At 45.5% G+C, this 22,861-nt stretch overlaps 1 protein-coding gene across 4 annotated transcripts in view; it reads right to left on the bottom strand.

Annotated features, from left to right (window-relative positions):
* The window catches only part of PTBP3 (polypyrimidine tract binding protein 3), a 683,480-nt gene that overhangs the window by 654,358 nt on the left and 6,261 nt on the right, over positions 1-22,861 (bottom strand). Inside the window, exon 1 of one of the 4 annotated variants that reach the window (XM_085641273.1) lies at positions 9,934-9,955. The exons of the other annotated variants lie outside the window; for them this stretch is intronic. The gene's annotated coding sequence lies outside the window, so the exon portion shown is untranslated. Of the gene's footprint in view, positions 1-9,933; positions 9,956-22,861 lie in introns of those variants that run through there. 4 annotated transcript variants of the gene reach the window in all.

Genomic DNA, 22,861 nt, shown 5'->3' with positions numbered 1-22,861 from the left:
CAGGGCTCGTGCTCTTAATAAAAATGCCCCCAAGAACGTGTGAGCCTCACTGGGCTCGTGCAACAAATAATGCCCCCGTCGAGCCTTCAAGGCTCTCAATGAGAATGCTCCTGCCGTTTAGAGTGGCCCCGGCGGGCCGAGCAGCAGGACAAGCACGGGGCGCTGCAGAGGAGGTGGGGACCCCCTCTCTGGACACTACAAGATAATCATGCCCCCAGCGATGGAGCTTCGTGGGCTCGACAAAACACAATCCCCACGTTGGAGCGCCTCGCGCTCAAAGACAATCGCTGCCAGTCGGTGGAGCCTCGGGGCTCTAGTGACCCCAGAAATAATGCCCCCGTTGTGGGAGGGGCCGAGCAACAGGACCAGCGCTGGGCGCTGCCGGGGAGGACCGAACCCAGGGCCCCGTCACACCCCCAGTAGCGGACACTCACCGGGTGAACACACAGGTCCCGGCCGACGGCAGCGCTTCGTGGAGTCCCGCTCAGGGACTCGGGAATCCTTCGCCAGCACCGATCCCCGGATCCGCTGGCTTCCTCCGGCGACGCGGGACTCTCCTTTGCAGGCGGAGGCGGGGTAGGCTCCCGTCCGCTTCCTGTTTGAGGCGAGGCCCCGCCTACGTCCCTCTGAGATTTGCCTGACTTCCTGTGAGTCCCGAACCGGGCTGCAGCGGTGATTTTTCCCGTCACAAGAGGGGTAGGCTCCCTCGTTACAGTGGATGTACGGCGGGGTGGGCACCCGCCGTAAAATAAACAAATAAGCGGGGTGGGCACCCGCCAACGAGCACAGCAAGGTCCCTGGCAGGGTGGGCACCTGCCAGGGGATTTCAGGATCTGTATAGACGGGGCAAACGCCGGGTGGGCACCGGCTGTTAGAAATAAAGCGCTCCTGAGCGCTAAAGGAAAATGAAAGCGCTTCCAAGCGCTTAGGGACACAGGAAGAGCACTCCCAGCGCTTTAGGCTAAAAAGCACCACGAAGTCCAGCAGGTTCTTCCCTGCATGCAGCAGGGCAGGGGTGGGGGGCAAGGCTGGACCCAGAGCCAGCTCACTGGGCCTCCAGGCAGGGAGGTCGTCCAAGTGGCGGTCCTCTGGTCCAGCAGCAGCAGCAGCCCCCCTCAGGTAAGATCCTGGCAGAGAACAGTTTCTGTGGGGACACAGCCCCATTTTTATACAGGCAAACCCTTTGTTCTGGGTTCAGGGTGAGGGGGAAAACCAGTCGCAGCTGGTTGGGGAGCACCCTTGATGTGCTCAGCCCCTCACTCTATTGACTGGCAGGGCTAGGGTCGTCAGTCGCACCACAGGGGGCGGGGCCAGCATTGTGTTTGGAAAACCCTGTCCTATTCAGGACCCAGGTGGACTCCTCCCACCCATCTAGCTGCTGATCTCCCCATTCACCACTGGGTGACTCATCCTGACACTGGGGAATCCCTAGCCCGTCACATGACACGACCAGCCAATCACGCGACAGACACACTGCACACAGAAGTGCCCACTTCTAGAAGTGGCACTTCCACACTAGGTACATGCACGCCGCACACATCATCGCGCAGCATTCACTCCCACGAGTCCGCACATACCAAACTCGGGCCTGCACACCCCACGCATCAGGAACTACTAGGGACACATACATTCCCCATGCATTCCTATGGGAGGGCAGGCCTATCTCACCACATGCACTCAGCGCACGCACGCACTTTACCCTGGGACACAGGGAAAGTGCGCAGAAACCAAAAAAATTACCACACCAAGTCACCAATAAAAAGCCAAAAAGTCCAGGGGTGAACCTGCCAGAAGGGCCAAGTCCAACAATTGGACACTGTCGACCTGCTGAGGGAGTCCGCCGGGATGTTGGATACTCCCGGAACATGACTGTTGACAGAGTTATTTGGTGTTGGATCGCCCAATCCCCAATTTGCTGGGCTTGCTGGGACAGCAGAGTGGATCTTGACCCTCCCGGTTTGTTTAGGTAGTGCATACTTGTTGAGGTTGTGTTAACGTCCGGAACACTGATGCTCCTAGAATGATGGTGCAAAACGTTAGGGCCAGGACGATCGCTAGCAACTCTAAAAGGTTGATATGCCAAGTCTTTTGTTGAGCATCTCATTTCCCGTTGACTGTTAGTCCTTGAAGGTGCGCTCCCCACCCTTTGAGAGAGCCGTCCGTGGTGATGACAAAACTTGGAGCTTCCACTAGGAATGAGAGGCCTGCTGCCACGTTCCTCTTGAGAGTCCAGAGCAATGCCTTCCGCATCAGAGAAGTGATGCAGATGAGATCGTCGAAGGACCCGGAGACCTGTAGCCATTGGTTGTGGAGCTCCTCTTGCAGGGGTCTCATTTTGAGACAGTTGGGGACCAAGGGAATGCAGGATGAGAGCATCCCTAGAAGTGACGTGAACTGTGACAGAAACGCACTTTTTTGATCGTAGTAGTTGGGCAAGCTTGCACAGCTTTTGTTGTCTTTCGGTTGTGACAAAGACTTCTGTCCGTAGTGTGTCTATGGTGGCTCCTAAGAATGTTCTTGTTTGTGACTGGAAGAGTGACAGACATTTCTGAGTATGGACGTTTGCAACTGCGAAGGAATTCGCCTTGATAAGGCAGTCGTCTAAATAACGAAAAATTTGGATTCCTTCCAATCGAAGGTGTGCTGCCACCGGTGCCAAATCTTTGGTGAAGACACGGGGTGCGGAACGTAGTCCTAAGGGAAGGACTTTTAACTGGAAGTCCCTGCCAGCCACTCTGAATCTCAAGAACTTTCTGTGTCTGGGTAAAATCTGCACATGAAAGTAAGCATCTTGGAGGTCGAGGGTGGTCATGTAATCCCACGCAGAGAGGAGTTGAAGGACTTCTTGTAAAGTCAACATTCGGAAGGATTGTTTTTTTGAGATATTTGTTGAGGGAACTAAGATCCAAGATGGGGCGCCATTCTCCCGATTTCTTTTTTATTAGAAAAAAAAATCTAGAATAGATACTGGTGCCTCTTTGTAATTTTGGAACCACTTCGATTGCTCCCTTTTTTAAACATCAAATTGATTTGGGAGAAAAGCTCTGTGAGATGAGCTGGAGGTGGGCCTTTGGGAGGAGAATGTGGAGGAAGTTTGGTAAACTCCAGAACGTGGCCTCTGGCCACAAAGTCCAAGACCCATTTGTCTGTCATTATAGCAGACCAGGTTGAGTAAAAACGGGAGATCCTTCCTCCAACTTTTGTAGGAAGGAGCGGTAGAGCAGGTGGCAGTTGTCACTGCTTCTTAAGACGTATTCCGTCCGCGATAAGATGACTTATTCCTGTTTCGTGCATAAGACGTAGTTGGTTGCTGCCTGAAGGATTATTGTCGTTGTGAGGAGTATTGCCTTGACTGAGTATAGCCTCCTCGACTGGAGAAGGATCCACGGCCTCTAGCGCCACAAAAAGGCGGTTTTCGAAACTGAAGAGTACCGAGAGATCTCGCTGTCTCTGTATCTTTAATAGCTTGTAGGGCTTCATCAATATGCTGACCAAAAAGAGACTCGGATTTCAAAAAGGTATGTCGATTATTTTCGCCTGAACTTCCTGACGAAATGATGTGGATTTCAACCAGCCCTGTCGCCTCAGGACAGTCGCACCCGCCAGTTGCCGAAAACCCACAGACCCAACATCCACAGCAGAATCGATAATCTCAGCCGAGATTCGTTCTCCCTCCTGAAGGATTTTTAGCGCTTCCCCCTTGTAGGGCTCAGGCAATATCTCGATGTAAGGAGAGACGTCAGACCACATCTGTCTATCATAGCGGCCCAAGATGGCCAGTGAGTTAGCTGCATGGACAGTAGCGGCCACCATGGTCGAAACCTTTTTTCCAATTGCGTCGAGACGTCTCCCATTCCGATCCGGGGGAGCAGACAAAGGAGAGGAGGGATTCCGTGCTCGGCGTTGCGCTGCTTGGGCAATAACGGAATCTGCCTTAGGCTGGCCTATCAGGCATGCTGGTGAGTTATCCGGTGCCTTATATTTCATTTCAAGGCGAGGCAGGACCGCCGGAATGGAGGCAGGAGTTTGCATGAATTTCAGGCCTTCCTGCCAAATAAAGTCAATAATAGGAATACTTCGTATTGGTTTCCTCGGCTGGTCTTTAAAATCGTAAAAGAAACAATCATTCTTCTTTGTTTCCATGGGAAGAAGGAACCGTTGCACAGCTCTTTCCATCAGAACATGAGAACCTCCGATGTCAACTGGAGGCGAGTCAACAGGAGCGGGTATCGAAGGAGACCGCTTTTGAATTTGATAGTCATCCCATTCTGTAAGGAGTGATCTGTCATTCAATTCTCCCTCTGTCATCATCCGTGGTGTGGGCTTCCTGATGAGACATCGAAGGTACCAGAGAAACTGGTCTGGGCGACCTCAACACTGTTGAAGATTGAAGAACAGCTGTAGGTGGTAGAGAAGAAGCAGATTCAGATGGGGGAAAACCGGCAGTAATAGTAATCGAGCAGGTTTCTGCAGATTGCTTAGAAGTGATGGAGGCAATTGTGCCGTAGGGTTGGACTCTGGAGCTGGAGGAGCAGTGTCAGGATAGTACTCCTCTTGATCTACGTCTTGGTATTTAATGTAGAGTTCTGAAGGGCTCCTGGCAGTACGAAATCTGTCATCTTCCTCAGATTCATCCTCATCTGCCCCATAATCCAGTAACTGCTCGGGCAACGCAAGAGGCACTCTACCGGGTGATGTGTGAACTGGAGAGAGGACCTCCAAGGAAGATCCGCGCCTTTGAAGCAACGAAGACGGCCGCAATAGTGTAGGCGGCACCGCAGATGTCTTTGAGGATGCCGTGGCTGTAGACGACGACGACGAACAGTGCAGGAAGATAGCAGCGTCGACGAAGCAGCCATCGACGAGGCGGGCATAGACGAAGCAACCGTCGACTAAGCAAATCGCAGTCGACGAGGTTTTCTTATTTTTCGCTGACGGAGGGGCGTCGACAATAGACTTCAATTTCTTAATCGACGAGAGGGCAGTGACTGACGTGGTTGGTCTCACGGAGACGGACACCATCGTCGACGGCGAGGAAGCCGACGACAGTATCATCTGAGGCTTTGGAGACGAGAAGGTTGCAGTAGTCTTAGTCGTTGCGGCGATGGAAGGCTTCGTCGACGAAGAGGTCATCAAGCTAGTCGACGACGGAACCAGTTTCTGAGGTAAATCTCTGTCAGAAATAGGTTAAGAAGCCTGAGACGTCAGAGTCTTTCTCGGGGCATAGAGGGCAAAGTTTTTCCCTTAGTAGGTGGAGGAGACTTTTTGGAAGTGGAAGGCAACTCAGCACTCTTAGAGGTGTGCTGGTTTTTCAACACCTTAGCCCCAGGAGAGGTCAAATCAACGTCGCTAGTCCCCTTCCTAGAGGAAGCAGACCTGACAGATTAAACACTTCCAACTTCAGATAAAGGGAGCTATTGATCCTTAATCTTCTGTAGCCACAAAAGTAGACGTCCCTCTCTGTCCCTCAGAGTTTTTTGAGGGAAAGTTCTGCCTTCCCTCACCTGGTGATCCAGATACAAGCAGTAAATGCACTTCTTGTGGGGGTCTTCAGAAAACAGCCGGAACTTCCCACAAGACTCACAAGATCTAAAGAGACATTTCTTACAAGAAGACATCATGAATGAAGAATTCTGAAGAAAACCTAAGTACTGAGCAGAGCTCAGGGAGACTCCCTTCACACAGCGTGCAGTAGAAAATCTGAGAGCCTGAGCCTCTGGGGAGAACATTCTGAAGGGTGCTGTCACCTAATTGGCTGTAGTTTGGACTATATATATATAGCTATTCTAGCTATTTTACTTCCTGGTTCTAATTTACCTATGATATGGCTATGTTATGCATATTTATTGCTATTTTTATGTACCGTGGGACTCCCACTCAGACAACAGGGAATGATTCAAGCATGGTGAATCTATGAAAGATACCCCAATACAGGAGACCAATAAAAGACGTGGTCATCAACGCTGTCCCCTCACCACCCAGATGTGAATTTGGAGACAGGCTGACAGGCACACAGCCAGGAGCATTGAAATCCCCACTTTGACCTCCGTGGATGGCACGACCAGTGCTGCAGGCCCACAAAGAGGCATTCGAGGTACATGCCTTACCCCTAGACAAGGGACACACAGCAAACTCAAATCAGCCAATCATGTATACACCAATCACCCGTTTGTATATGACAAGCACAGCGCTTTGGCACTGAATGGCAGTGTCAAACACGCTCAGAGTCCAAAGCCAACAGAACAAGGTCCAAACATGAGGATGGCAGCCACAAAGCTCAGGGGAGACCATGCCAAAAGATGCCAGCTGGAAAAATTGGGGACACTGCTACTTTAAATGGAGAGAGATCAGACAGTAAGATTCTTGGTCCAAGTTACTAGAGGAAGAGGCTCATGCAAGGAAAGGATACTGCATGTTAATGGTGACAGAAGAGAATCACGTCAGGTGCATACCCTCCAGACACTGGGACAAGACTATAGCGACAGAGATTTACCATCAGGAGACTAAGACAGGATCCTTAGTTACCGCTCAGAAATGATCAAATTACAAAACAATTTCGATGCTATAGGAAATTCAAAAATGATAAAAAGCCATTTCAGTTTTTGATAATATTTTGTCCTCAAGTGGACTAGGGAAAATGTCGCTGCTGTATATATTACCTCTCACTCCCTGATTCAATATCAAATCGCAGACACTTGTAAAGGTCAGGGCACTTTTCGTAAATACCTTCTGTAAGTGATGAATGTAAGTGATGAATGTAAGTGATGAATGTTTATGCCAATTAAAGTGTGACAAGGTCACCGCATTCATTCAAAGCAGTCCACAAGTAAATTAATTTAAAACGCGTGGTAAGGGAAATTCTTTATACATAACTGAGTCATATTTTAGGAAGCGATTTACTTAAAAACTACCCTAAATGAAAATGTCCCTCAAAATGTCAGCGTCATGATCAATATATTTGAAAAAATAATACTTGAAACAGTCTGTGCAATATAAGAAGTATAGATGAACATTTAGGACATAATTGTTAGGCTATAAAAGATACACGTTTACAGTAAGCGATGAAAAGTGGGAACACCTGGAGACAGGCACCGCTGCATACAAGGGAATTTCCACACTACAGGGGCTGCAGAAGACAAGGTATGGGCCAAAGTTTACAGTTTGTGATACCGTGGCAGAAAACAGGAATGCTTTTAGAAATACATCACTGGCCAAAAAACAGTAAGTAGGTGAAAAGGGTCTGGTGGCGCTGAGAGAATTTAATAAAAAACTCAAATGCGATAGTGTGGATGTGAGACCTGGAGCTATGTGTCCAGATTTCTAGGCAACAGTGATCAATCATTAGGCAGTAGCCAGTTCTATTGTTGGTGTAAATACTAGGTATTTACAGACAGGAAATTCCCTTCTACTTCCCAGATCATTTCACAGAGGATGGATTGCTCTCTGACAGTTTTGAGAAGAGTCGAATACACGATAGTCACCAGGAAACAAATCATGGGGGAGAAATGTGGATTTAAGGAGAGCAATTCTAGAAAAGATGTCTATTTAAAAGAATGAAAAGCCGGTTTCAGGGGTGTAACAATACAGAGATTGTTGAAGGCTTATTTCTCTACCACTTACAGCAATACTATACTTGAAAGGACTACAAATTCAGCAATTCTCTGTGGTATCACTGCTTAAGACCCAGACGAACAGAATAAAGCTATCTGATATCAGTATTGCTTTCACACAACAATAAAAACGAAATCCTTTTGATACCACATCTATGGCCACCATTCATTATTACCATTTCATGGGTCCCAAGCCTACATCAAATTTGAGATCCATTTGCATGTATTTAATTGACAAGAATTTCAGCCAGAATTGCTGTGCTCGCTGGAAAAATCCACCGCGAAAGGCATTATGCAGATGAAAACAAAGTAGTATAGGGTGAATGCAGTAAAAGGAAGGGTCAAATGAAACAGTACAGAACATACAGTGATGTGAAAAAGAAAGTACCCACTTACGATTCTATGGCTTTCAGCTAGTCCAATGGTAGACAAATCTAACACAAACACACAAATTTCACTTTGTGGGGGAATGATGAACTATTAAGAGCAAAGGTTAAGTTATTGCTGTTAAGTAGAGGAGTCCACACATTACTGAACTACAGTTGCGCAAATTTCACACAAGTCTGAATGTTGGCTTAATGGTTTACTACATGTTAACAAGCATTTACAATGCAATGGTCTCGGCATTGGTAAAGTTAGAGCTATTGGCATTGCTTATGACATTATTTTTGTTTATGTTTTTGTTTTTAAAACATTTAAAGAAACGGCATTGTCATGAGCAATGCCAATAGCTCTAACTTTAAGAATGCCGAGACCGTTGCATTGTAAATGCTTGTTAGTTGGAATCAAACAGTTTAGTCAAAACATGAAAATAAATGCTATGTGCAGCGCTACCAGCAATATATACCAAAGTTGCGACCTGCCTAAACCCCCCAGTCATGACACTCAGTGTTTTAAGTTCACACATACGTATTTGCAAACCAATACATCTGGGTGGAGATAGACTGCTTCACCAAAGCCATGTTACTTTCTATGTGCGTTCAAATTCCAGTACGCCTCTTGTATTAGTCCAGTGTAGCCACACCAGATACAACTGCACTCTAGGCGACACATGATGTCCATTCCAACAACGTATTCCATCCAAGATCAAGCACACAGATACCCAGTAGCGCGGTCTAAGGTTCCTTACCCTGCAATTTTGTTGCGGAGCTTCTTACTGGGGATGATGGCGATTTCCTCGCACACTCGCTTGTTGGTGTGGAAGTCATTGCCCAGCCGGGTGTAGTACTTCTCGATGATGACCCGGGCGGCCTTTTTCACGGTCTTAGTCCTCACTAAACTCGTGGAAATTCAAGTGAAAGTATTGAGATGCGGCTATCTGTGCAACCGAGCTGCCCGATACCCTTACTGGGGCAGGCACGTGTTACGGACATTACGAGGATATCACTCACGTGTGGTTTTAGAAAATAAGAACTCAATATATTATTAAGCAAAATAGCCCTGTTTTAATGTAAGAGTCCACAAGAAATGATCACACTGTCTAAAAGTCAAACATTCGCAAGAGGTTCAATGTAAACATTACCAAGATTGCCAAATAAACCATATATTGCAGTATATGGCGCTGAAGAGGAGGGGCATGGGACATCCGTCACAAAACCAGTAAATGGAACAGTCATTTAGGTACAGGCATAAGTCCACAAACCCAGTACTTATTTTTATTATCAATGTAACCACCGGGGCTAAGGGATACATTGCAAAACAAATCAATGTAATGACGACCAAATCAACATACACGAAAAATTAAAGCACCGACTGTATTTCTCACAATAAATAGGACGAACGGCACCATAAAAAATAAATATAGACCAACATTCACTGTCCCAAATTGAGTGTAGATGATTTCACTCACAGAACGACACTGAAACTGGAAAAACACTAACACACCCATTTGAAAACAAACCGGAGCACAAAAAAAAAAAAAAAAAAAAAAAAAACCGGACATCAGACCGCTCACTTCCGCACGGGTACCCAAGGTAGAGAGAGGGTCACAGGTTATAGGTACCAAGCTCACCAACCACTCGATCAAATCATATCACTGTTAACGGGAGATTATCCTATAGAACTGGCACCGGGATTTTCGACACGTTTACTTTCCTGTCATTTTCCGAAAGAAGAACGGGTCTCTTCTCATTCATAACCACGAGGAGGAGATTTCCCCTCGGGGCATATACGCCCAGCATTAGTTTCAAGCACTACATTCCCATATTGAGTTGTCATAGGCGCATTGAAGCGATCGTGGTGTATTTAGGCACTGTGTCGCACACAGTCTCAGCCGTGTGCCTCCCTCCCTAATTCCCCTGAACCCCCACGCATGGGATCTCACCTGTATATCCCAGCAGAGCTGCCAATATGACCAGCAGGACCCCCAGGGATGTGCTGGGAATGAGGGGCGTGGCTCTGGAGGAGCTGTATGACGTCACTGCCAGCAGGAGGGAGCCTGGAAGAACAGCAGACAGTCATGATGCAGTGATAAATAAAACACGCCTGCCAGGTTCCCTCTTTAGGAGGGAATCTGGAAACAGACTGGCAGACATGAAATGATAACTTGCACTCACACCAGCCCCTCTCCCATCTGGAGAAGAGCCGGAGACACACAAAAGACATCCGTGACAAACACACACCTGTTCCTTTTAGATCTCCCCAGCACGGCAGTTAACCCAGGAAACACCGGTTCACTTTATTATTCTACTGATGATCGGTTACAGGTGAGGTACTGCGAGAAAGCGCCCTTCATGGCTGTATTCAGATATGAGCTGAGCTATAGGGGACCCAAGTCTTCCCGAGACGCTTCGGCCTCAGAAGGCCGGTAGAGCTGAAACAGTCGCGAAGATAGCATGTTACGGACTCCCGCCAGCTCTACCAGGACCCGGCTCCCGTAAACCCAGGGCTTTAAGTGGGCAGGGCCTCGCCGGTGCCGAGTCCCGGCAGTGTATTTAAATGGGGCCCTATGGGGCTCGATTATGCGCCTTGCGCAGGTGGTCCGTTTTTACCGGACTGTAAGGGGGCCCATCGACGTGCGCGTGCTCACTTCTCACTAGCAGAGAAGTTACGGCATCACGTAATGCCAGATAAGCGTTGATGGGGGAAGGTAAATCCTTTTAAAAAGTAAAAGTTTCGCTTAAGATTTCCCTTTTCTTTCTGAAACACGGGAATAATATTATTCACAAGCCACAGTTGCTGCTCATTTATCTTATGCAACTAACAGCCATTGACAAAGCCAATAGTCCTGACTTGTAGGTATGAGGTTACTTGTTGCATCATACATCTCGATGCAATAACAGAAAAAGCAAAATACAAGTTGGGCGGCACACAATGTTTAGCACAGATTTTTCGCCTACGTGTTTTCGGCCACTCCCTTAAATTACACTGGCCTCGCCCCTCTAAGAGCCCCCCCCACCAGTTTTTTCATTCCACTTAAAGCCCTGCGTAACCCCATCGTAATCGGTTTTCTTGGGCCTCAGAAAACAACAACACCCAAATGCTACCTAAACAACTTATCTAAACAGAGCCCAGGACCCTCAATCCACACAGCGCTTGCTGACCTCAATTGGATTTTAGCGCCGTTTAAACGAAGCAGTATGGGTCCTACCTGCAGAGATGGACAGTATTCCAATGGAATAGTGAAGGGGCTCCGGTGCCTTCCCTGGCTCCGGCATCCTGCGGCTGGAGTAGACCTGGAGCGAGTCTTGAGGGCGGGCTGAATCCGCAGTGATTCTGTTTTGAATCCGCAGGGAGTCCGGAGTCTGGGTTGATGAGCCTGGAGTGTGGGGGCCGATCCCGGAGTAAGTCCGTAGTATGCGCTGAATCCGGAGTGGCGAACGAAGACCGTGAACGATTTATATACTTAAAACAAGGAGATCAGGTGAGGGAGCAACGCCGGGACACCACCGCCTTTCTCCGAGGCACAGCAGAAAATGCCTCGGAGAAAGGGAGTGTCCTTTTCGGATTGGGGGGCGTGTTTTGCTGTTGTCTCCTCCCTGAGACTTCTCGCAAAAAACACGCCCCCCGATCCGAAAAGGACGGGGCTTCAACGGAGTGACTGGACCTCTTCTCCAGTGGCTGGCCAGCATTTAAGAGGCCAGCCAATGGAGAACAGGAGAGAAGAGGGGCGGGTGCAAGCCCCTCTTCTCAAAGTCACTCAAACTCATTAAATCTCGGAGCGAGACTGCGCAAGCGCAGCCTTTCGCAGCCGAGACCTAAAAAGGGAACTTTGCGTGGGTTATTGTCGGACAAAATTAGATTTATCTACTGTTGCTAAAGACTAGAAGAAATAATTTATATAATCAATATGTAAAACAATACACTTGTAAGCGTCCTTTTTTACAGCATCACTGTATTGCTACAAACCAAAATAGAGTATCAATGACGGTAATTTAGTTAAATCGCTGCATCCTGCACTTGGAAATTGGTATGAACATCCTTGCTGGTATGATATTTGACTAAGGGTACTACAATTAGAGTATAAAGATGGGAGCCTTCCATGAACTGGCAGCTGAAAAATACAAGGATATGCAGATGCGGGGGCCCGTTAAGCACTCTTCTGAAGACTATGGCTCACAAAAGCAAGCATGGAACTAACATGCTTCACAAGGGTGGGTAAACCATCAATGAGACTACACAGCCAGGGACCTGATAGTTTTAAAAAGGAAGAGTTAGAGTTTTCCACTAACCACCCGAGTGTTTTCTCAAGCAAGATCGTTAATTCATGAGTTTTCCCTGTTGAACTGCAGGCCTCCTTGAGGCCACTTCAACACGCTCCAAAGGAAGCCATAACGAAGAGGGGGAAAAAAGCAAGGGACAGTGGGAGATGATGAAACTATAGCGGATCGTGGAGAAAGGACAGCAGACCTGAGAGAAGAAAATTACAAGATCTCAGCCTGCATCCAAAAGTCCAAATGAAACAGCTGTTCATGGGAACAGCCAAACCGATTTTAATGGTACTATTTGTTAGACATATTCCACGTGAAAATATATCCATTCCCCTCCCAGGCCTTTCACAGAGTTTCTGCACATGAATGGTATTTGTAGCACCTGCCCCCCCTCCACCCATGCCTCGTGCTAAAGCTCAGAAGGCCTTGCAATTTTATTTTAAATAAGTCTGCCTCTCAAACTCAGACCTCTTACCAATTGGGACTCTTGGGCATCATATCTCCACGAGTTTAAAGTACGGATCTCATTGCAGATACAGTCATATTAATGTTATAGCACATACAATATACCAACCCATATTCCTGGCTGCAACACACACCCTTTGGTCCCAAATGCAAAACCAGTGCCTCAATATGAACGAAGTCGTTTGTGGAAAGGGGATTCAGGTTTAAAAGACTTTTCTTCTTGCTAGACAACTGTGAGGTAAAAACACAGTGGAAGTAAAATATTGCAACTCTATATTTATCGATGTAGACAAGGACATTTTATGAAAATGTTCTGCAGTCCGGTACAGTGAGATCTGACGGGTCCCCTCATGGTTACTGTAAGATACAAATTTAGAGAGAACTTCATAGTGGGGGTGAATATCTGATCACAATAAAATTGTGTAAACGAGGGGCATTGAAAAGCTGGCATGTTACCAATAGAGACTGGCTTTACTAGGCGACAGCACCAACAGTCAGCATTTAAGGGGCATGCACCGACTGCATTCTAGGAAAAGCTGGAAGGGGCATTTGTCACATCTCCTAACCACTATTATTACTATGCTGAGAACGCACACAGAACAGTGGCTTTAGAGAGACAGTGATAAATAAGGGTCAAAGAGGGTTGGAAGACTGGGGGTATGAGGGAAGGATAAGAGGTACCCAACGGGTGTCTGGTCAGCACCTTTTGTAATAACCAGATTACTGGTGTAAAGTTCTTTACTAAATAATGAGTTTAAGATTTCTAATATTTGAAATAACTATAACACATAGGTTTCAGAAGTGGGCGATACTCTCCTACAAGGTCCACCCAAACAGATTCCCATTCTTCACATATGTGTATATTTCCAATGTCAGTATTATAGAAGGGCTAAAGCATCACACTAGTGACTGCCACACCATCTCATTCACCCGTCTAGACCCACCCTATAACTGTAAAGGAACATAATCTGCTCATCAGAAGGGTCTTAGTTATACCACCAAGAAAGGTGGCTGCCATTAAGTGCTAAAAACCACAACAAAAACCAACAAAGAATTCAGTATGATTGAGAGCAGGCAGTTTGGTACTGTGCCACTGTCAAGGTACTCTGTGTAACTTCGGTATCCCTTCCTCCATCTGTGTCCCAGCACTATTAGTCCATCACAATACACCCATGACAGTGTAAGGCACAAATTGGCTGCAAAACCAAATAAACATGCATAACAACAAATAAAAAAGGCAAAGACTCACAAGAAGTACACAAACAAGGAGTACGAGATGCACATGCAGATAGATCAACAAGAAACAGAATGGTGGTGAGAGGCTTGAAAAGATGTCCTACCTTCAAACCGACAGCTATAAGATCTGTTATAACACTGCATGGAAAGACAACGAAGAGAGAAAACGGAAACTCAAGTTAGGAAGCCAGTTATTGAAAGGCTAATGGTGAAGAGAAAGAAAGGAATTGGAGATCAGAACGTAAAGAGCAAAAAAAAGAATGCAATGAAACTGTAATGTCCGGTGTAAAGGAACAGACATTCAGTGGAGCACAACAACACAAGACAAGTGAAGTCAAAGGTGGTACAATCACAACCAAATACCTTTGAGCTTGAAAGCAACAGAGACGAGACAAGTACCCCATTCTTCTTAGTATTCCCACCAAAACCCATCCCACCCCAAATCAGAAAACATAAGTAATGTTGGTACGCACATACCAGCTACAACGCAATGAAAGATCAAAAAATGTTAAGTAGGAAAAGCTGGCATCTAAGTGCCAGACGAACTTTAACCTCTTAGAGAACTTTTTTTTCCAAGTAGAGCTCTCCTACTTTCAACATGAAACACAACCGATGACTCCTTATTTTACCTGGATCGACTAACAATCAGGAAAATTCATTGTTGGACATCAGGCCCTATAGTGTTACTATCCCCACAAAAGTTTCACATACAAGGTACAAGAAAAAACTAATGTCAGCGAGTTGTCTGTCTGGGTTAAAGTCAGTGAGAGTAAATGCAATGCCTAGGGTTAGAGTAGGTATTAGCTGTTTTTTTGTTAAACCATGTGGGTATCACTAATGGATATTTAATACAGAGACTGCAAGTTTCTTTTTAAGGATTATCTGTTACCCATTTGCCATGAACGAGTATGCCTGCTAAATACATTTAATGTTGATTTAATATGCAAAGCGATGGGTAGTAATAGTCTTCAGGCCTGCAACGTTGGAAGTTGACCTGCGCTCAGAAACGGATGATAGATACACGCTGCACAACTCTGCAATCCTTTCAAAGCATTTGGACGAGTTGATGCAGAGGTTTAAGAGAGTGTTTGCTTTCGGTGCAGATCGTGATTCAGTGTACATACTATGCCCCTTAACATTTCAGTGCAAAAGATGTAACTTTTTCGAGTTGGATGCGTTTCGGCAATTAGAAGTAGGTTTTGATTGGATAAGCACAGCGTACAGCTATATAGCGAAGCGTTTTTTTGCTGGGTTATGTTGGCATCTTTCCGGGAATGCATTTGTTGGAGACAATGGTTCTTTAAGAGGGCTCACTAGTTCAGAGAAATCAAACCCAGGGATAGGAAGCCCGAGGACTTCCCACGATATTTAACCAAAATATGTAAAGAAAAAGACATGTGAACTAAAATACTGCAAAGTCACAAAATCTCAAAATAAATAGGAAAGTTAGCATGCGCGAGGTAGAGGAGGAGCACAACAGATCTATACTGTAAAGTAAAACATTTAAGGAGAAAAACATCAGGGGAGTGTGGATTAGCAGGGATCTAGGCCCACTGATGGCAGAGGTGGATGCAGAGCAGAACGGATGTTAGACTGGCCTACTCTATCACCACCGCCGCGTAGAGTGCACAGAGTAGCAGGAAGGATAAGCAGAAAAAAAGGAGAGGTTAGAGGCACAGGGAGAAAAACATTTCATTTTATAGCATTTCTTTGGCAATAGTTGGTCTTGTAAGCCTTACTGCACTGCTTTGTTATACTTTAACTAGTGAGATCGTCGACTCCTTTGTGGAGAAATTACGAGCCACATGGGCACATTATTTTTGTGAGCTAGTGGAGTTAAAAGCGAAAATTAATTGCTAAAACACATACCATCCCAATAGTGGAAACATGGTTAAATGTTCAGAGTTCTAGAAGCAGAGAAAAGAGAAGGAACATTTTTATTCAGAAATATCCGGGGTCCAATGTGTGCATACCTACTGACCTCCCAGACCTGCCTTCACCCCTTCCTGTTTTTGTAACAGTTTATGTTGGCTTTTAGGACTCTGTGCACTTTACCAGTGCTATCCAGTGCTAAAGTGCCTATGCTCTTCCCTAAAACATTGTACAAATGACTTGCATCCGCCTTGTACATTTAATTTACTTTTAGATCCCTCTTATATGGTACCAGAGGAACCCAGGGAAAGTAAATTAAATACTATTAATGGCCAGCAGCATATATTGAGCCACCCACTAAAAGTAGCTTTATAAACCATGTCTCAGGTTGGTCCTTGCACTATGTAGTGCTGTTTTAAACTGACAATTCGACCTGGCAAAATAAACCTTTTGCCAGGCCTAAACCTCCCTTTTGAATACAAAAAAAGCTACCCAAAAGTAGGCCCTATACAGCCCATAGGGCAGGGTGCATTGTATTTAAAAAGGGCATGCATTTAAGTTTTACGTGTCCTGATAAGTGAGAAAATTCAGAAGTTTGTTTTTCACTACTGTAAGGCCTACCTCTTTCGTAGGATAACATTGGGTTACCTCATTACATCTAATAAGTGTTAACTTTTGATTTGGAACAGGTAGAAATGTCATGTTTAAAACTCATTTGAGTCCAATTAAAATCCTCTAATGGATAATTTGGATTTTACATTACAATTTTGAAAACGCCACTTTTAGAGTTGACATTTTTCAGCCCTAAACACTAAGGCCGTGTTGGTGTTACCAGCTTCCTTGGCCAGTTAACTGATTTGCCATCAGGAATTCATTTGGGCATAGACCGTGAATAGAACATGGGTGTAGATGGGAGAGGGCTATCCTGCCAGGATGAGGGACGGAGCTGTTCCCTGCCCCACTTATATTTCATGGGGCTTCCTCCAGCAAACAGACATTTATAAAGAGTGGCAAATCACCTGTGAGGGTCTCTAGGTGCGCACATTCACAAAATAACTTGACACCCGCCAATTGTCACCCTAGATCACTTGGAGCCTGGACAGGGGGAAGAAAGGAACTTTCCAGAACCAGATGTAGGGGTGGACTTGACATTTCCCCCACTTCAAAGGGATATCCTGAGCCACTCCTCAGTAAACTCTTCGATCTATGGACGTCACAGCAGTACTGCCTTGTTACCCAGTCGACTATCCTACTCCTGAAGGCCTGCCCTGCTCTCTGAGAAGGAAGATTGGACCTGCTCCCTTTATTCCAGGCTAACTGGAGTGACTTCAAGGATCAGTTGGCTGACATCCATCTCAGACCTGCTCCCTTTATTCCAGGCTAACTGGAGTGACTTCAAGGATCAGTTGGATGACATCCATCTCAGAGCTACAGGGGCACAACAAGCTCAAGAGGCCTCCCTGCAACTGCCCAGCTGTGCTGCTGAAACTGGACATGCCCAGCTGTTTAGGCCTCTGCTGGAGTGTTCCTGATCCTTAAGCAGTGCCTCCCCAGGCCCTGCACCACTGGCTGCAATCAGTTGAGCTCTTCCTGTGAAAAGCCGAAGTTTTGAAGTCTGCGCCCCAAAATCTGAGAAGGTACCTTTTTCAGCTCAACTTACTTGGTCTCTGAATCTGGCCCACATGCCATCAGAGTCGCCTTGAACTTGTGAGAAGGAAGAGGTGTGGCGCTGCAGCCAGGGCAACTGACTCCGGAATCTGGGGATCACGGTTCGATACCCGGTGCCGGCGGCAGATTAGCCCAGCACCATGTGACCCTGGGCAATAGCTTGCTTAATCTTCCCGATGGCCCCCAGTGCCTAGAGACCCTTATGGGCGATTGTTCGCGCTTTACAAATGTGGATTATTATTATTACTTTGTCCCAGTCTAGCGTGATCAGATGCCCACAGTTAGCATTGCTGTTTCTTGGCGCTATTTTTACTTAAACCTTTAAAATTGCATATTGTCCGCTCTACCAATTACATTTTGTCTCATTTTATTTATTAAAATGTATCCTTTTTTTCCTTAATTCTTTTCACTTGGTTACTGGTTGTGTGCTGCATAAATAAACATTAAAAAAATGATGAACGGAAGACATGAATTAATATCAGCCACAAGAAATTACTTGAGGCAGCATACCAGTCCATCTTTATTTTGCACACCATGCCTCCTCAGTTTGAACCCACATATATGCAAATCAGTCTTGACCTTGCTCCAATAGGAGCAGTCCAGCTAGAGCTGCCAGGCCAGGACATGTCTGGACATACCCTTCCCACTTTGTCACGGGAACCAAGCTATACCTGGTTGATGAGCGTTAACTAGGGCAAAACCAGTCCTAGGTTGCTTGTGTTTTGGTTCAGGAAGACCTGGCCTTGCAGTTTGGGATGGACTGTTCCCATTGGAGTAGGGTCAAAACCGATTGGCATATGGCTGGGTCCAAAATGAGGTGGCATGGTGTGCAAAATAACAATGGACTGGGGTATTGCCTCAAGTAATTGCCAGTGGATGAGATTAATTCAAACATTCCATCATCAAGTTTTTGTGTAACTTAGTGTGTCGCCATAAATACTTAACACAATGCCTCTAAGTTAAGCCTGACTAATTTTGTGCCACGCTAGCAGAGGGATAACCGCAGGTAAATTTATTGGCTTTTCTGATTCGTCCTGAAAACGACTGTGGTTGTTGACTGAGAAGTGTTTTCACCCTCCTCCATCAAAAAACACAATCTGTTACAATGTCAAATACCATTCGTTAGTTATGGAACAAGTACAAAGTGCGCAATTGAGATAGGAATAAAAACATGTAACAAATTTCTAATCTCTTATGTGGCACTACAAAAGGTTAGGTGGAAAGTTAAATGGTGTTGAAATATATTACGACATTCAGTTGTGGAAAAGAAGCATTACATTCACTATAAATAACAATGCACTTTAACTCCAGCAAGAGACACCAATTAAAAAATATAAGTAAATGAACTGGGAATCCAGACACAATGCACATAGCTAAGCTGTTACCTAAATCAATTGCAACATACAAGAAGTTACTTATGATTTTTATATGTATGCAAACACACAGCCTCTTCTCGTCAGCTATGATTTGCTTTTTTACCTGGGTATGAATAATAAACAACATTTTATGTACGTATGTTTATCACCCAACTTTACAAAAGAGGTTCCCACATTTCACTTCCTTTAATGCATGACATTAAAACCTTTAATGCATGACATTAAAACCCACATAGGGAAGATACATGGTCGAATTTCCATTCAGGATGAAAGGTTGCAAAACAAGGGGAAAAAAAAGAAATGTTGCAAGTCCACCACAACCTGGAAGTGTGCCTTAAATACACAAGTCTTGTTTGGGGTTTTGGAAGAGTCCAACACATTGACAATCTTGGTAGCACACTGGTCACCAACATCCTCCATGGACTGACAAATGGGAAAGACAGAACTTCCCCCAGCAAGCTAGTCCATCAGGTGGCTCACAGACCCAACTTTAAAAAGGTCAGAGGAAAAGGATGCGGCAAAGGGCTACTGGGCCAAGGGCTACTGAAACAGATCCTCAAAGATTTTGCGATTTTGTCATTTTCTTTTCATGGAAGGGGTGGGGGAGGGGCATCCCCTGGAAGCTTATTTGGCCCTCCTTTTAGAGACCCTGCATTACCGTGCTGCAAAAGAGTAGACAAGTTTTCATTCTCTCTTTTTCCTGTCCCACTAGGAGCTACCTAGAAGCAGAGTCTGCCGACAGTAACCTGAAGACAAGCTGTGACAGGCCTGCACAAAAAGGCTAAAAAGAATTTTGGAACCCGGAACACAGCAGGTATGAGAGCGTCTCAGCATCCTTGGAAAGGTTTCTCCTGGTCCCCACACTTGTCCTCCTTTTCTTATTTAGTGAACCAAACACATTCCCACAAGGCATCTTCTGTCCTCTACCAATACACCTGCCCTTGGCAGTCTTCCTCCTTACCACCCCCACCTAGTCACCTTCCCCGGGGCTTTGTGGCTGCAATTTTCCGTTTTTTGCGTCCGCAAAATTTTGGAAATCTAGCTGCGATATCCAGGGAGGGCTGCTTTAAGACAATTTCCCATTATGGCATGCTTGGGGTTCCAACCACTGTAAGAAACACTTGCTGTAGTCCCATCTACAAGCGTGAAAAGTACACCACAAGGAAATGGTTTACAAATATAGCATGGCTTGTTCTCTCATGCCATTTTACAATGAGGACAAGCTAGTTCGGCCCTCTTTCGTTCGAGGACACCACTGTGCAGATCAGCTTCCCGACACTCAGCAACGCGAAGCAGACTCCAATGGTCACGTAGACAGTTTTAAAGCTAAGCAGTTTCACGCAGAATAGCTTTGCAGACCCAAATTCACCTTCACCAACAACAACCAGCTGGCAGGAGCCCAGGACACAAGTGTACATGATCACATTCATTTCTGTGAGGCCTCCTCCAACTTCAGTATAAGAATGTAAAATACTTTAATAGGTACACGGCTGTAAGCATTACGTTTTACTGTCAAAAACATTGCAATTGCCATTTCAAAAATAAAGTTAAAGTATTCCTGACATTAAAATGCCCCATGTAGGAAGCTATTACAAAAACAGCTACGTCTTGACAAAAAATATCTACAGATTGTAGAGCAAGAACGGGGTTTTTAAGGGCTGATTAATAAAGGTTGGTCTAAAAGTTACAAATATACACATTTTTTGGATTCCATCAACTTGAACATTGCGAGTTTTAAGGGATTCACAAAAATATGCAGAAATCTGCACACACACACACAAAAAAATCCCAAAACACACAAATTCACCTGTGGGACTAGCTCGGCAGACTTTCGGGCAGCAGAAAATCTGCCAATTTATGATTAACTTTCAAGGTGCAAATGGAGCATTGGCATTTTTAGATCTCGCCTAGCGTTGCAGCACTGCACTGCTCGCTTTGCGAGGCATGCAGTATTCAGTATAGTGTGGAAGCTTCATGGAAGCTTCGCCCACTCGCCGCCCATCTTTTTCATTGGCTTAGACCCTAAATGCTGCCTTCTGATTGGTTTAAGGCTTGTTAGTCCCTCCTCATGACGACCATGTCGTCATTTATATCCTTCCAAGGCTACTGGCCCCTTTACTCAAACTATTTTCTTCCCGGTGCCTTCTCCCCCACTGCCCCTCCCCCAGTCCGTGCGTTCTCTCCCCCCCTACAGTCCGTGCGTTCTCGCTCTCTGACCTCCGCCCGCCATCCCGTAAATGCGAGTCCTATTGCATTGAAAATGCTAGTTTTATTTATTCTTACCACAAACAATCCAAGTCCAGCGTGAAAGGTCTTGAAGGTGAGGGATAGACACGCACTTTGAAGGAACCTCACCACTTTCGCCTCCCCAAATACCCCCTTCGCGCGCAACCCAGATTTATATAGTCACGGTCTCAACGCCAGACCAAATTAGGGGCCCAATTATTAAAGAAAGTCTCAAAAGTGCACCCATGGTACGCGTCCTTGCATTAGTGCAGCTATACCACTTTCGTGAATTCCCAAGAATTTACAGAAGTAGGACAAGAAAGAGTACTCCTATAAAATATTTGTGAACTGCATTTTAGCCTGAGCAAAAATGCATGTGTAAATTTGCTTGTGCGAAAATGTGAGTGTTTGCAAATTCACTTTCCATCTAATCACTTTTTACCCCAACTCTGAAAGAAGGTTTACATCTGCCTTTGTCAGGACTAAATTTCCAACATTTGTCAGTATGGGAAAAGATTAGAGAAAAGTTGTTGAAACCCCTTAAAGCATGCAAGTTAGATTTGCACAGACACAAAAGGGCCTTCCAACGCTGGTTGCTTACCACAATCTTCAAGCCCCAGAATGTAGATCTGCGGAAAGATGGCAACATTAGGGATTGCAAGTATTCAAACACTACTAGGGTATGAGCCCTGGCATAATGAGAGAGGCTATATCATAGCTCTTCCATAATGAGATTGCTGCCATAATTTGTCGCTGCACTACATAGCACCTAAGGGACAAGTGGATTTTGTTACAAGACAAGAAGATTTATTAAGCAACTTGCCCCATGGCAAAGTAGACATTTTATTAAATTCCACACCCCTGTGACGTAAAGTGATCGTGAACACCCACGCTTTTGGGGTGGAAACCTCTTCTGGATGCCTTCCTTCCTTACCTGCAGTGCTGCCTCTTTCACACTCCATTTCGATGACCAGCTACTACAGTTCCCCTTCCCATTCCCCCCCCAGAGACTTCAGTGTTAGGTTAGTTGTCACCTTCCCCCCCCTCTTCTTCTTTCCCACTCCTCTTCCCCCCAGATTTGGAGGTCTGTTGGCCTCTTCCCTCCCCCAAACCCTCCCCCTTTCCTTCCCGGGGTTTATTTGCTTTCCTCCTAAGCAGAGGACAGCCCTGGACAAACCCCATTGCCCCCCCCTTGGTAGAGAACACTTCTTGAAGGGCAATAAACTTCTCACAATCCTCCTCATAGTCCCCAGGGCAGTAAGTGGCAACATGTACCATGTTCTTGCCTTCCAGACTACTTCTCATGTTACATGATGATGCTGTTTATTCTCATGCTAGATGTTTTTTTTTCTTGCACTACTATTCTTGAAACGGTCTTTGCACTGTCTGCACATACTGCAATATGAACCCTTGTAATATTTCTTTTTCTGTTACCGTTACAATTTATGGAAAACAGAGTAAAAATAATAATAATCCAAGGTGGGTAAATTCCTTCCTTTACAGTACTACAAAATAAGGTTTCTTACCAGCAACAAGTATGCTTACTACAGGATTTTTTTTTAAATTATTATGTAGAGTATGTTAAAAGTATGAAAACAACTCTGAAGGTTGGGTACTGCAAACGCGGTTTTGGCTTTGTGGGCGTTTGCCATTGTTCCATGACACCAACATTCCTGGAAACACCCCCCATTCCTTAACTTTATGATGTTAAAAGTCTCCCGTATTTGCTAGCTGTAATTGGTAATACGGTCCATATCGG

This window comes from Triturus cristatus, chromosome 2_2, assembly GCF_964204655.1.
Source record: "Triturus cristatus chromosome 2_2, aTriCri1.1, whole genome shotgun sequence".
NCBI lineage: Eukaryota > Metazoa > Chordata > Amphibia > Caudata > Salamandridae > Triturus > Triturus cristatus.
The sequence above is the reverse complement of the archived record's forward strand: the minus strand, read 5'-3'. Positions and strand labels throughout refer to the sequence as shown.